The following is a 13582-nucleotide window of genomic DNA, read 5'->3' as shown; positions in this document are numbered from 1 at the left end:
TCAAGTTTTGAATGAATACTTGGAGAATTTTTTTCATGAATTGATGTAGATAGGTAGATATAGGTAAGTAGGTCCGCGATAGACAGGCAGATAGGTAGCTGTATCTGTTTTGCATAATCCGTGAGTTGATTCATAACGCCAACTCTGCCATGAACTCGACAAAAAATTGGTAAAAATGTTTCGGTACCTACTTAAAATTTATCGTTCACGGGTCCTATTCATTCTAGAGACTTGAAAATCCAACCGAACCGAAAACTTATCGATAATTCGTCGTAAGTACCCTAAAATGTCGTTATGAATTTTTTATACCGGTTAAAATTTTTTCGAAACCTTGTATATCATCTAGTAAGTATAGAGTGTAGATAACTCGTCGCCATTAATTTTTTTATAAATTCCTTTACATCATTCATATAGTTGAAAAATCTTGTCAAAACTTTATCAGTGGTTTCAGTACCCCTTCCACATAGCTAAACCATGAAGCAATTATAAAACTTACATTTTAATGAAGTTTCACCGAAAAGAGCAAATCTGCGACGAGTTAATGGATATTTTTTTTAAAAGACCGCTGTTCTTTCTCAATAAGCTTCTCTATGTGATGATAAAATAAGCAACTTTTAAACGACTTGCCATATTTCCCATGTATATTTTACTCGCTGTAAGCATCTGCTCGATCTTAAACTCATCTTCACTTAATTAATACAAAGCTAAATGAAGATAAGCTTTGACCGCATCTATGTAACTTCCTTTTCACTTGTTGTTGAAAAGTTACCATATAACCGTCAACTCGTTTTCAACTTCATAAAGTACTTCGTAACGATCATCTTACCATATTTAAGACGCAGCCGGGTCTCGCTTCTCCAGTATATAAACTCCAGCAGACTTAAAATAACATCAAATATATAGATTGTCGAGTTGAAATACTCAATGGGGACTATTTTCTTGAATCACAAATGTATACTCTGCAACGTCTTATTATTATTATGGTATCCTAGGCCACGATACGTATTTCCTTAAAGTAAATTTTTATCACCGAAAGTTTCTCGTTGCAAGTTTGAGTTGTAAATCAAAACACGAGACCTTTGATTTGCTCATTTTCGACGAGATTAGCAACAAAGGAAGAAATTCGATCGAAAATAGAAATATTTAAACGACGAACGCGATATACTCGTAAAACCAGATGGAGTTACAACTCCGATGTCAAATTAGATCAGTTAATCAATTGAAATCTTTTTATTAAGTCTACATCAGGACAGTCGAAGTAGGTACAATGCAAACAAAAGTTGAATAAAATACTAGAACAAAACTTCGGTTTAAATTTTTACAGCAATTGACTCGACCCTGAATGAAAATTTCAACAAAAATACTCCAACTTGAAACCCGTGAAGTCATTTTTCAACGACACCGAGTAAATAAATTCGAATTTCGAAAAAATGAAAAAAAAAAACCAAACTACCGCCTCATAAGCCTAATACGAGTGGAAAAAATTTTGTTAGTGTATACTCGACTGTGAGATGTATAAAACTGATACGATGAAATACAAACAAACGACTATTCTACATACACATTTGGGTGATACAGAGAAACGAAAACAAATTTTATCAAAACTATCGAAGCGAAAGTTGAAAAGTTTCATTGGAAATTATTGACGATGGTGCAGTCATTTTCTCCATTTAGTAAAGTTTGTTCATTGAAACTTTTTGGGGCACAGGAAAAAGCAAAAATGTTGGTTTGTTATCTCACTCATAACTAATAATGACGTTGTCGAGGCGCAATTATCTCCAGCCATTATATAAAATGGCGATTCGACTGAAACTGCATTTAGCGGTGAAAAAATTGACGTTTGAACACGACCCATGTTAATTAATAAAACTTGAAAATCGAATAGGTATACTACCGACTACCCGCATTGTTAGTATAGATATTATTTCAACCATTTTACAATAGGTAGGTATGATTTATCGCAATAACCTACCTGCTAAAAGCATTTATCAGCGTGATTTTCTCGAGTTACATATATAATTATATGTATTGTTTTTATCCTTGCACTGTCCCATATTTCAAAAAAGAGAACTGTACTTTTTACTAGTAAGGAAGGAGGAAATTCCTACTGGCAGAAAATTTTTTGAACCAAATAAAATTAAATTGAAAGAACATGCAAAAATACACCCCCTGCCGAAATTTTAAATGACAAAGTGATATAGTGAGGCTAGGAATTATCATTGTGAGCGGGAATGAACTTTATTATTCCTACTGGACATGGGCAATAATTATTCCGCAAGAGGCATTTAAGCATTCCCTACATCGTTTCAGCAACGCGTACATGCGCGCGCACGCGTATATAAGTAGTTTTCGTTTTCGTCGTTGTTCCGCTGCTTCTATAGCGTTCGAAAACAAGATCCAGCAACCAGCAGCGATGGCGGTGTGGCAGGACAGAAGGCTTGGTAATCGGAAGGTCCAGAGTTTGATCCCCGCTCGATTCCAAATTTTTGAAATTTTTTTTTTGCCATAAATTTTTTTTCAAGTGTATTTTATTAATATTATTTTTATTTTTCGAATAGTATGCCGAATTAGGCGAGGCGAAGCCGAGCCGTTCATAATTTATATTTCACTCGATCGACATTACTCCCCTTGGTGAGTTCAGACGGAGGCTGGACATTTACCGTGTATGTAGCACTTGCGGTTGTTTATAAAAAAATTGTACTCACCGAGGCCGAAGGCCGAGGGAAGTTAAACGACATAGTATGAACGACAAAGCGACCAGCGCAACCGAGGCGAAGCCGAGGTGAGCAGACACAACGCCCCCCAACACTAAAAACAGCAATACATACGTGATAAATATCCCTTGTTGCTGAAATGTATGTAGGGAATGGTAAAATGCCCCTAAGAGGGAAATAATTACCTCTTACCTGGATAGCTCAAAAGGTGGTAAGTATGAGGTTGATAAAACCATCCTAACTAATCATAGTAAAGCAGTAGGTATCCTAATAATAATAAAACACACTCGTAATGACTACTAAAATGTTTTAATTATTGATTAGTTAAATTAAAGATGGTTCGTAAGGTGCGTAACAAATTACACAATCAATCATTATTCAAATGGCCAGGCAAATCACCTGCCATTTATGACCTGGATAAATCATAATAATTCAGATCAATTATGTACTAAGTGACTACTTAGTACCTTATTGATCAGAATAACACCAATAATTGAGATGTAATTACAATTATTACGAATTTACTTGGTAGGTATCAGAGCTGAAAACAGTTACGCTACCTGCTAACCAGTACATATCTGGTGAAAATACCGACTAAACCCGCTAGTTGCTGGTATCGAGTTGATTCGGGTGTAGATAGTAGCGTATAGCGAGCAGAACCCAATTGATTTTGAACTTAGTCTGCACACGCACCCCAAAACTTGATAATGCATAAGTGGGAGGTGTTACGCTTTGACACCTGTCATTTGTATGTGTGATTGACGTTTGACAGTGTTTGATGACAATGATGACATCATGCTGGTACACCAGCAACGCATTCAACTCGCTACAAGTTATAATGTGAACCAGTGTGAAATGAGTACCGTTTTCAACTCTAGTAGGTATCTTCGATGTGGTTTTCCTACTTCAGCTAACTCCATTAATTAAAATAAAACTATAATTAATTGAGTGGACAATAATTAGGCCCAAATAAGTATTTCTCAATACTTACCAAAGACACTGTACATTTTACCTATCCTTTCTAAATCTAATGTACTCACTCAAACCAGGTACCTATGATGATAGGTACGTAATACACAAAGTTCGATGTATTTGCGAGAAATGCATTTGATGCCCAGGTTGATCAAACTGCATCCAATCAAACCATGATGATTAAGCAAAATTAATCATCATGTTGAAGGAAACACAAATCACCACCCTAAAAGTGGATTAAATATAAAACGAAGGACATTGACTTAAGGCCAATGCGCTTATACATTTTCTTGTGCCGAAATAGTTAACACATCTACATTTTGACTTAGCTCCAGAGAGCTCGAGATTCTGATGCTAAGTGAAGAGCTTAGCTTGTGGGCTCATGGTCGATGCCTTTACATCCAGGAGCAGAGAATCCCCCATGTTACCATACTTTCAGTAGAAGGAGACAGAGCAATGCAAGTATGAAGCTTCTCTCTAAGAATAGATCAAATAGTATTTTGTATAAGGGGAGCTACAATAATAACCGCTTGCGGTTAAGGCCATCTTGCTACTCACAAAAGAACATTTGTGCCCTGGTCTACGGAAAGGTACCTGACGTCCGAAAAATCGTTTTTCGTTTTATTGGCTATTTTTATATGAAATTTAACGCTCTTTCCAATGAGGCAGACCGCAAATCGCAGACATTTTCCTTACATCTTCAAAAATCGCGAAAACGAGAGTGTGTAGGGGGCAAATTATTGTGGTACAACAGCAAAAATCGCAAAATTTCACTGTTTTTCAAAACATCGCTACAGCTATACCGCTAAAAATTAAAAAAAAAAAAATATTGTGGGTAGAAGCCCTATCCTTTAGGAGAATTTTGGTGTGTTTGAACCAAAAAAAATTTTTTTTTAATACCTCTCAAAAGCTCACAAAAGCTGACTGAAAAAACCATGAGAAAATTTCCAGCCTTTTAGTTTTCCGCATTTAGCGGAAAAACTGTGCGTCCTAGCGAAAATCTGATGAGATGATGCTGAAAGAGAATTAAATTCTCTACAATTTCGTTTACATGAAATTTTCGTAGGACGCTTAGTTTCAAAATGACGCGTCTTTGAATTTTGCAACTTTTCATAACTCGAATTTCAAAATTTCGTCACTTCAACTTCAAATACGCGTCATTTTAAAACTAAGCGTCCTACGAAAATTTCCCGTAAACGAAATTGTAGAGAAATTAATTCTCTTTCAGCATACTATCATCAGATTTTCACTAGGACGCACAGTTCGTCCGGTAAATGCGGAAAACTAAAACACTGTGAGTTTTCTCATGTTTTCTTCAGTCAGCTTTTGTGAGCTTTAAAAAACTTTTTTTTTTTGGTTCAAACACATCAAAATTTTCTTAGAGGATAGGGCTTTCACCTACAATAATTTTTTTTTCAAAATTTCTAGCGGTATAGCTGTAGCAGCGTTTTGAAAAACAGTGAAATTTGTTAAATTGAAAAAAAAAATCAAATCATTTTGATAATTTAAATTCTGTATAAAAATTCGATATTCATGTTCAAAAGTGAAAAAAATGAATTAAATTACGATTTCTGTCGAAAATTAACTCGTAAAAATAAAAATGAAGAAAAAAATATTTAAAAAAGTTTGCCGGTGGAGGGATTCGAACCAGGTACTTCCCGCGTGAGAAGCCATGTTCTGTGTCTCGCGGCTAGCACTGCAATACTCTATTCAAGCGATATCGAACAGTATACAAGTTGCCAATGTTGCCAAACGATGGAAATCATTCCCCTCGTACAAACGCGCGCGCACATGCAAATAGCGCGAAAAATCAGCTGTTTATTATAAAATTCTTTTGAAAAAAGTGATGAAATATTTCTTGAAAAAGCAACCCTGCATAGTGGGAGGTCTAAAGAGAGGTAGAGAGCAAAGAGAAGTAAGAAACAGGATGAAAAAGCATGTGAGAATTCGAACGCACGCGCAAAACGGGTACGTAAACTTCAAGCGCGTATTTCTCGGAATTTACGTTTCGGACGTCGGGTACCCTAGCGTAGTCCAGGTCACAATTTTTTTTTAAATTTTTGGCGAATTTTGAAAATAAAATTTGAAACAAAAATGAGAAAAAAAATCAAAATTTCTCCAAAGGAACCTAGAAAGCTGAAATTTGATACCTAAATAACGCCCTATTTTTGACCATCCAAATAGATTAAAAATGGTTTTAAACCGTTTTTTTGAGCAGTTCTGGAGACTCCAGCAGATTTTTGGAAGTTGAAATTTTCACAAAAATTTACACAATGAATGTAGCACGTATAAACGCAATTGATGCTCATTAGTGACCACTTGACTGCCAAGATGGCTCACCTACAATCGACTCAGCATCATTGGGTAACATTTTATGAAAATCTAAATTTTCAAAATCCTGCTGGAGGCTCCAGAATTTTTTGATTTTTGGTTAATTTTGGAAAATCTTTGGACCAGAAATAATGAGAAAAAAAATCAAAATACCGAATTAATTTAGAGAGCTGAAATTAGGTATGTACCTTTATTTTTGATCACCCAAATCGATTGGATTTATTTCTGGTCCAAAGATTTTAAAAAATTCACCAAAAATCAAAAAATGCACTTTTCTTTTTGAAATTTTGATTGGTGATGTTCTGATGTGTTTCTGCATGCTCTTTTGATTCATCTTTGTCTGGTTCAAAAATTCCTCCTTCAGTATATAGGAAAATACATATGTACTACCTACTTACCCCTGCAAGGGTGGTACTTGATCCCTTTAATCTAAAGCCAACGCGTGACATAGATAGTGAAAATATAGTGGTACAAAATACGTTTTTATTATTAAATCGGCGGCGTGGCGTGCCGCGTCGACGCGGCAGCAAAGTCCTAGCTTTATCTTAATTTCTAACACGAAATAATGAGAAACAAAGTAAACATCATTAAATCTCGCAGCGGAAATGAAATTTAACGTGCTAAGAAAACGTAGCAGAGAATCTGACATCGTAGATAACGAACAAGATGGACGTAAGCGCGAGAAAAATCTCAAAACACCTGATACCTCCGGCGAGATTGCAAATTTTTATCTATGCTCCCAAGGTATAAACTTTTTTGCCTTTTTTTCCCCCTACATACAACGGCCAAATAATGCAGTGAAAAATAACAAAGCGTGATTCGTTTAACAAAAAAAATACCAAAAAAAAAAGAGAAAAGAAAACATTTTAAATTCATTATTAAAAATGCGCTCGGTATTAAAGTTGTTGGAAAAAGTTAGCTGTGGCGGAAAAGCCAGCAAATTTTTCATTGTATTTGTAAACTTATATGTGTGAAAATTGTTACGGCAGCGAATTAGCATTAAAAAACTTTTTCTTCGCCGGATTTCTCCAGCAAATTATTTACGACTACGACAGCGTATTCGTATAATTTTATTATGTACTTATCGAGCTTCTCGTTGTACATTGTACAATGCATCGTTTTTTTTTTTTATAAGCTCGCCGCTTGCAAATTACTACCTTTTGTCGATTTTCAAAATAGCAAATTGAAAATCGTCACGCACCGGCGAGGATTTAAGAGAAGAATTCCTATGATAAAAATTCCACGGTATGTAGGAATATATTTATGTACCTACTGTAGTGTTCTAATTTGCATAAATTAATTTAAAAACTACCAGTAGTAGTGTTCTCGTATATATAAAATAATTAGAACATGACGAATGGCTGCGACTCATGTAACAGTTAGGTACCTACTACCTACCTATATGTATTGTACATGTACTTGGAAACGATTTTTCTTTTGAAATAACATCTACTTCTACGCTAATGACATTTTTCCCGGTTTCATTATATGTATAGCAACAGCAAGGTATGGTACGTACTTACTTCGGTACCTCGTTTGCGTTATGAACGACGATTAATCGACCATTTTTACACCTTTTTTCGTAATTGAACGGAAATGACAACGAAATTGATTTCTTCCTTTTTCTGTAATCATCATTGATCGTTTTTTCACTGCAAACTGTTGATTTTCGTTTTTATCCTGCAGAGTTGCCGTGTAAAAAAAATGCACACCTCACTGTTTAAGGGTAGATTTTGAAATTAAATTCCACATAACGATGGTAGTGTTGTCAAAATTCCACTAATTGCTGATTCCCTTACCGCAGAATTTCAAGCAAGGAACTTTTGCCTTAGAAAAACATATTCATAGTTTATGGAATTTTGTTTCAAATGAGGAGGGGAGCTGTAGGGTCTGAAGGTTGATGCACAAAAATAAATACCTACTTAAATGAACTCAGCATTATCACAAACTGTCAGCTCAAAGTAATAGAATTCCAACAAACTTTTCCAAGAAAAACAACCCAAAAGTTGGAAAAAACTTCATCAGGTTAGACAGATTGGGTGTGTTCAGACCCAAGATAGGACCTGTGTTTGAGACAGACGCTGTTTCTATCACTTCTATCAGTGGGTGTTTACAGATCCAAGTCAGCACCTGTGTTTGAGACAAACACTGTTCCAATCAGTGGGTGTTTTCAGACCCAAGTTAGGACCTGTGTTTGAAACAGACACTACCTTAATCAGTGGGTGTTTTCGGACCCAAGTTAGGACCTGTGTGTTTTAATCAGTGGGTGTTTTCAGACCCAAGTTAGAACCTGTGTTTGAAACAGACACTTTTTTCAATCAGTGAGTGTTTTAGACACAAGTAAGGGCTCAGGGTTGAGTCAGACACTATTTCAATCAGTGGATGTTTTCAGACCCAAGTAAGCACCTGTATTTGAGACAGACACTGTTTTAATCAGTGGGTGTTTTCAGGACAAAGTTAGGACCTGTATTTGAAACAAACACTTTTTTCAATCAGTGAAGGTTTTCAAACCCCAGTAACGGCTCAGGGTTGAGTCAGACACTATTTCAATCAGTGGATGTTTTCAGACCCAAGTTAGGACCTGTGTTTGAAACAGACACTATTTGAATTAGTGGGTGTTTTCAGACCAAAGTAAGCACCTGTGTTTGAGACAGACACTGTTTTGATCAGTGGGTGTTTTCAGACCCAAGTTAAGACATGTGTTTGAGACGGACATTGTTTCAATTGGTTTGTTCACCTACTGAGTTTTAATCACGTTTTCTATAAATGGAAGTACTCAAATTTGAAGTAGGTACCTACCTAAACTTTCTGTTCACAGACTTTTTTAAAATCCACGTTTATTATACAAAACTAAATTTAGTTTCCTTGATTCTTGGTGGATCATTGAAAAAAAAGAAGTTGGAAAAAACAAATTTGTCTCAGGTTACAGATTTGTTTACTTAACTTGAACCGCATTTGAAATCACCCAAAAAATTCAAATTAGGTAGGTATAAATTGCCACCAAAAAAATTATTCTAAGTAAATAAAAATTTTTTAAAAAAATGTATTAAAATTCATCATGAAAAAATTCATTAGAATTTCACACTATAAAAACATATGTACTTACTTGAAATCCCACATTTCTTTCAAAATTTGAAATTTCGTGATTAATTTTAGGATTTCGCATTATACCTCCAAATTACGAAATTTCAAATACGTTTTCGAATTGTACATTTTGCCTCCAAATTACAAAATTTCGAATCCGTATCAGGATTTTGCATTAGTTAATATGTATACCTAGTTATAAGTTCCTAATGCAAACGATGTGGTATAGGTATAGGTATCATTGCCGCATCTAATCAATAAATTATTTCTGGCTAGATTTTGTGAGAGGAAATGAGCAAAACAAATCTTCGCCAAGAATTCATTCAATAATAAAATTTTATGTCTGGGAAATTTCATTCGTCGCTAATTGCAATTAAATTTATAACGTAATATGCATTTACTGTACTATAATAGCGATTGTTAAGTAATAAAAGTCTTGATAAGTACATGCGACAGGGCTGTGTTCGTTGTTTAGTTTTAACTTATGATACTTTTGAGATTTCAAATGCAAATTATTTTGCAACTTTTGAGCATTAAGAGTGTTGCGTAAACCAAACACGGAAACGTTGTTAGTTATTTGTGGTTTCCTTTTACACGAAATACTGTAATGGTAAAATGTGCCTAGATTATGCGAGATTTAAATTACTTGGGCTCATTTTTTTGATTTTGTTAATTTCTTCGTGAAATCTATATGCTAGACACTTAGACACTTCACTAAATTAAAAGTGAACTTGTTCGAGCAGTAAAATGACTTTGTTTTTATTGAAACCAACATTACCATTGACCTATACCTTGATTCTTACTACATCGTAATTTTTTCATAAAATTTATTTATATGGAACATTCTTAATTACATAACTATGTTTTCATTTTTAAAAAAAAATGACTGGTAAAAATCTGCAATCTGCATCCATTTGCAACTTGTTGGCTGTCTAGGTCTAGGCTCTCCGTCCGAGTAGGCCTATAAGCTGTTGAATGTAATAAAAAGTCCAAGCTGAATTTTTCCAGCATACCTATCTATACTTACCATTGAAACGAGAAAACAACCACTGCTGATGTAAAAATTACCCACGGATAGTTAAAATAACGCAAAATGTACTCGTTTAATTATTAAAATGTTAACTAGGTTTTGAAAATGAAAACCGTTAAACCAAAAACTTCACAAAGTTTCTATCTTTATTCGTGGATAAATTTCATAGCATCGTACCTACGATACTTCTTTCATTATAGAGTGAATTGTAGAAGACGAAGTTTGCAAAATATGCCAAGAGGTAACGAATAATTTAATTTTAACATTATTGTATTAGGTAAAAACCATCTGTACCCAGCTTTTCCATTGTTATGCATTTCAAACGAAATTTTAATCTTTAGCGAGATAATGTTGGCGAACACGTTTTACCTATCAGATTTATTTACGAGCTTGAAAAGCGGGCTTGATAATGTTATAAGCAAATTTTATCATTATAAACCAACGGGTAGGTAAAGTAGGCATACCAAAAAGAAATTGCATTTGGGATATTATCACTTTCAGAGAGTTTTTTTAAAACGTGGATGTTGCAAGTAGCAAAGCACGAGGCGATTTAATTTTTCTATTTAGATCTCAGATGCTGAAGATACATAGCATGAGAATCTTTTTTTTTTTGTGAAGGGGTGATATGAAGGGTGGCTGAACACAGACATGTTATCCACTACCTATTTGAATTATTTTAGCACCTAACTTTAGCAACTGAAAAATGGAAAAAATGGAACCAAACAATTGAGAAAAAAATCTGTCACCAGAAGTCATCAGGTGGTGGACAATTTTTTTTTAAAGACCCTGAGGACATTCTGGTGATCCACTAACAAATTCGTGGTAAGAAAGACAAAAAACCACTTGGCGACTTCTTGGCGAACCTGTCACCAGAAGTCACCAGAGTATACCAACAGAAAATTTTTCAAGTGCTATGGAGACATTCTGGTGAATATTTGAACATCAATTCGCCATAAGAATGACGAAAACCCACATAGTGACTTCCTTGGCAAATCAGTCACCAGAAGTCACCAGAATCCACCGAGAAGTCACCAAGTAGTCAAAAAAATATTCAAGGGCCATGGACATATTCCGATGATTTCTTCACCAACAATTTGCCACAAGAAACTTGGAAAGCCACATGGTGACTACTTGGTAAATCTGTCACCAGAAGTCACCAGGTGGTCAAAAAATTTTAAATGCCCTAAGGACAGTCTGGTGACCTTTCCACCAACAAATCTGAGATTAGAAAGAGAAAAACCCCCTCAGTTACTTCTTGGTGAATCAGTCACCAGAAGTCACCAGAGGTCACCAGAACCTACCTAGAAGTCACCAGGTGTTCAAAAAAATTTTCAGAGCCAATGAAGACATTTTAGTGGTTTCTTCACCAACAATTCGCCATAAGCAAGAAAAAAACCCACTGGGCGACTTCTTGGTGAATTCTGGTGACTTTTGGTGACAGATCCACTAAGAAGTCACCAGACAGTCAGAAAAATTTTCAAGGACCTTGAGGACATTCTGATGATCTCTTCACCAACAATTCGCCATAAGATTCTTGGAAAACCTTATGGGGACTTCTTGGTAAATCTGTCACCAGAAGTCACCGGGTGGTCAAAAGAATTTTCAAAGGCCATGGAGACATACTGGTGATTTCTTCACCAACAATTCGCCATAACCAAGAAAAAAATCCACCAGATGACTTTTTGGTGAATCTGCCACCAGAATTCACCATGGAGTCACCAGATGGCCGACAATTGCGATAAGAAAGACAAAAACCCACTTGGCTACTTCTTGATGAATCTGCCACCTAAAATCGCCAGAATTCACCAGATGGTCAGAAAAATTTTCAAGTGCTATGGGGGCATTTCGGCGAATATTTGACCATCAATTTGCCATAAGAATGATGAAAACCTACATGGTGACTCCTTGGAGAACCAGTCACCAGAAGTTACCAGAATCCACCAAGAAGTCACCAGGTGGTCAAAATTTTTTTCAAAGGTCATGAGGGCATCCTCGTGATTTTTTCACCAACAATTTGCCATAAGAAACTTAAAAACCCACATGGTGACTTCTTGGCTAATCTGTCACCAGAAGTCACCAGAATCCACCAAGAAGTCACCAGCCTGTCAGAAAAATTGTCAATTGCTGTGGGGACACTCTGGTGAATATTTGAAAATCAATTCGCCATAAGAATGACCAAAACCTTCAGAGTGACTCCTTGATGAATCAGTCACCAGAAGTCACCAGAATACACCATGAAGTCACTAGGTGGTCAGAAAAGTTTTCAAAATCCTTGGGGACATCCTGGTGATTTCCTCACCAACAATTCACCACAAGAAACTTGGAAACCCTCATTGTGACTTCTTGGTGAATCCGTCACCAGAAGTCACCAGAATCCACCAAGAAGTCACCAGCCTGTCAGAAGAATTTCCAAGTGCTGTGGCGACATTCTGGTAAATATTTGTAAATGAATTTGCTATCAGAATGACGAAAACCCACATGGTGACTCCTTGGTGAATCAGTCACCAGAAGTTACCAGAATCCACCAAGAAGTCACCAGGTAGTCAAAAAAATTGTCAAAGGTCATGAGAACATTCTGGTGATTTCTTCACCAACAATACAAAAAAATCCACTGGGTGACTTCTTGGTGAATCTGTCACTTGAAGTCACCAGACAGTAAGACAAATTTTCAAGTGCTGAGACCAACTCCTAAAAGATGGTTAGTTATAATTTTTTTTTTTTGGAATAAAAATTTGTCACGTGTGCTTATTTTCAAAAGCTTCCAGTCCGAGTTCTCGGAAACTGAACTTTTAGTTGTGAAAGATCCGAGTTTAAAACCCGAACGAAATTTTCGACATTTTATGACATTGGCTCATCGCTGCATGCTTCATTAGCATCGCACTGGCAGTGTAGACAGATCCGCGAAAATATTTATTCGCACGATAGAAAATGCAAATTACCAAAACGTGTATCTACATTCGGTGTTGTTAAAATGAATTAAGTAAAAGCTTGATTTTTCAAATACGTCGAAACGCGCCAAACGCGCGCGGCCAAGTACTCGCGTACACTCGTCGCATGGTGCGCATAAACATCGGCAAGAATTTCAATTATCGAAGCGTATAGATAAATGAAATTCCCTTCTGAATTGAAGCTCATCAGATCAAAGTGTATTAACAGAACATCCATAACGCGCAAATCCCAACACCCGACGAGATATATCTACATTGGATGAAAATGGCGTATTTGTGCTCGAACGTCGATATGACGTTTTCTTTATTGACGAGAGTGTAAGAGCTAAACAATGGCTTTATTTAGAATTTATTTGCTTGATAAGACTGGTTCTGTATGTGTGTGTTTTTTCGCCTTGGAATTTAATGCACGGTGACGCTTTCGTGAATTTTTAATTCAACGTGCCACTGCAGCCGAGAATTTCATCACCTTATAGCGATGTTCATGTTCCAACACCGACGAT

Source organism: Planococcus citri, chromosome 2 (assembly GCF_950023065.1).
Source record: "Planococcus citri chromosome 2, ihPlaCitr1.1, whole genome shotgun sequence".
NCBI classification, from domain to species: domain Eukaryota; kingdom Metazoa; phylum Arthropoda; class Insecta; order Hemiptera; family Pseudococcidae; genus Planococcus; species Planococcus citri.
Note: the sequence above shows the minus strand (reverse complement) of the source record.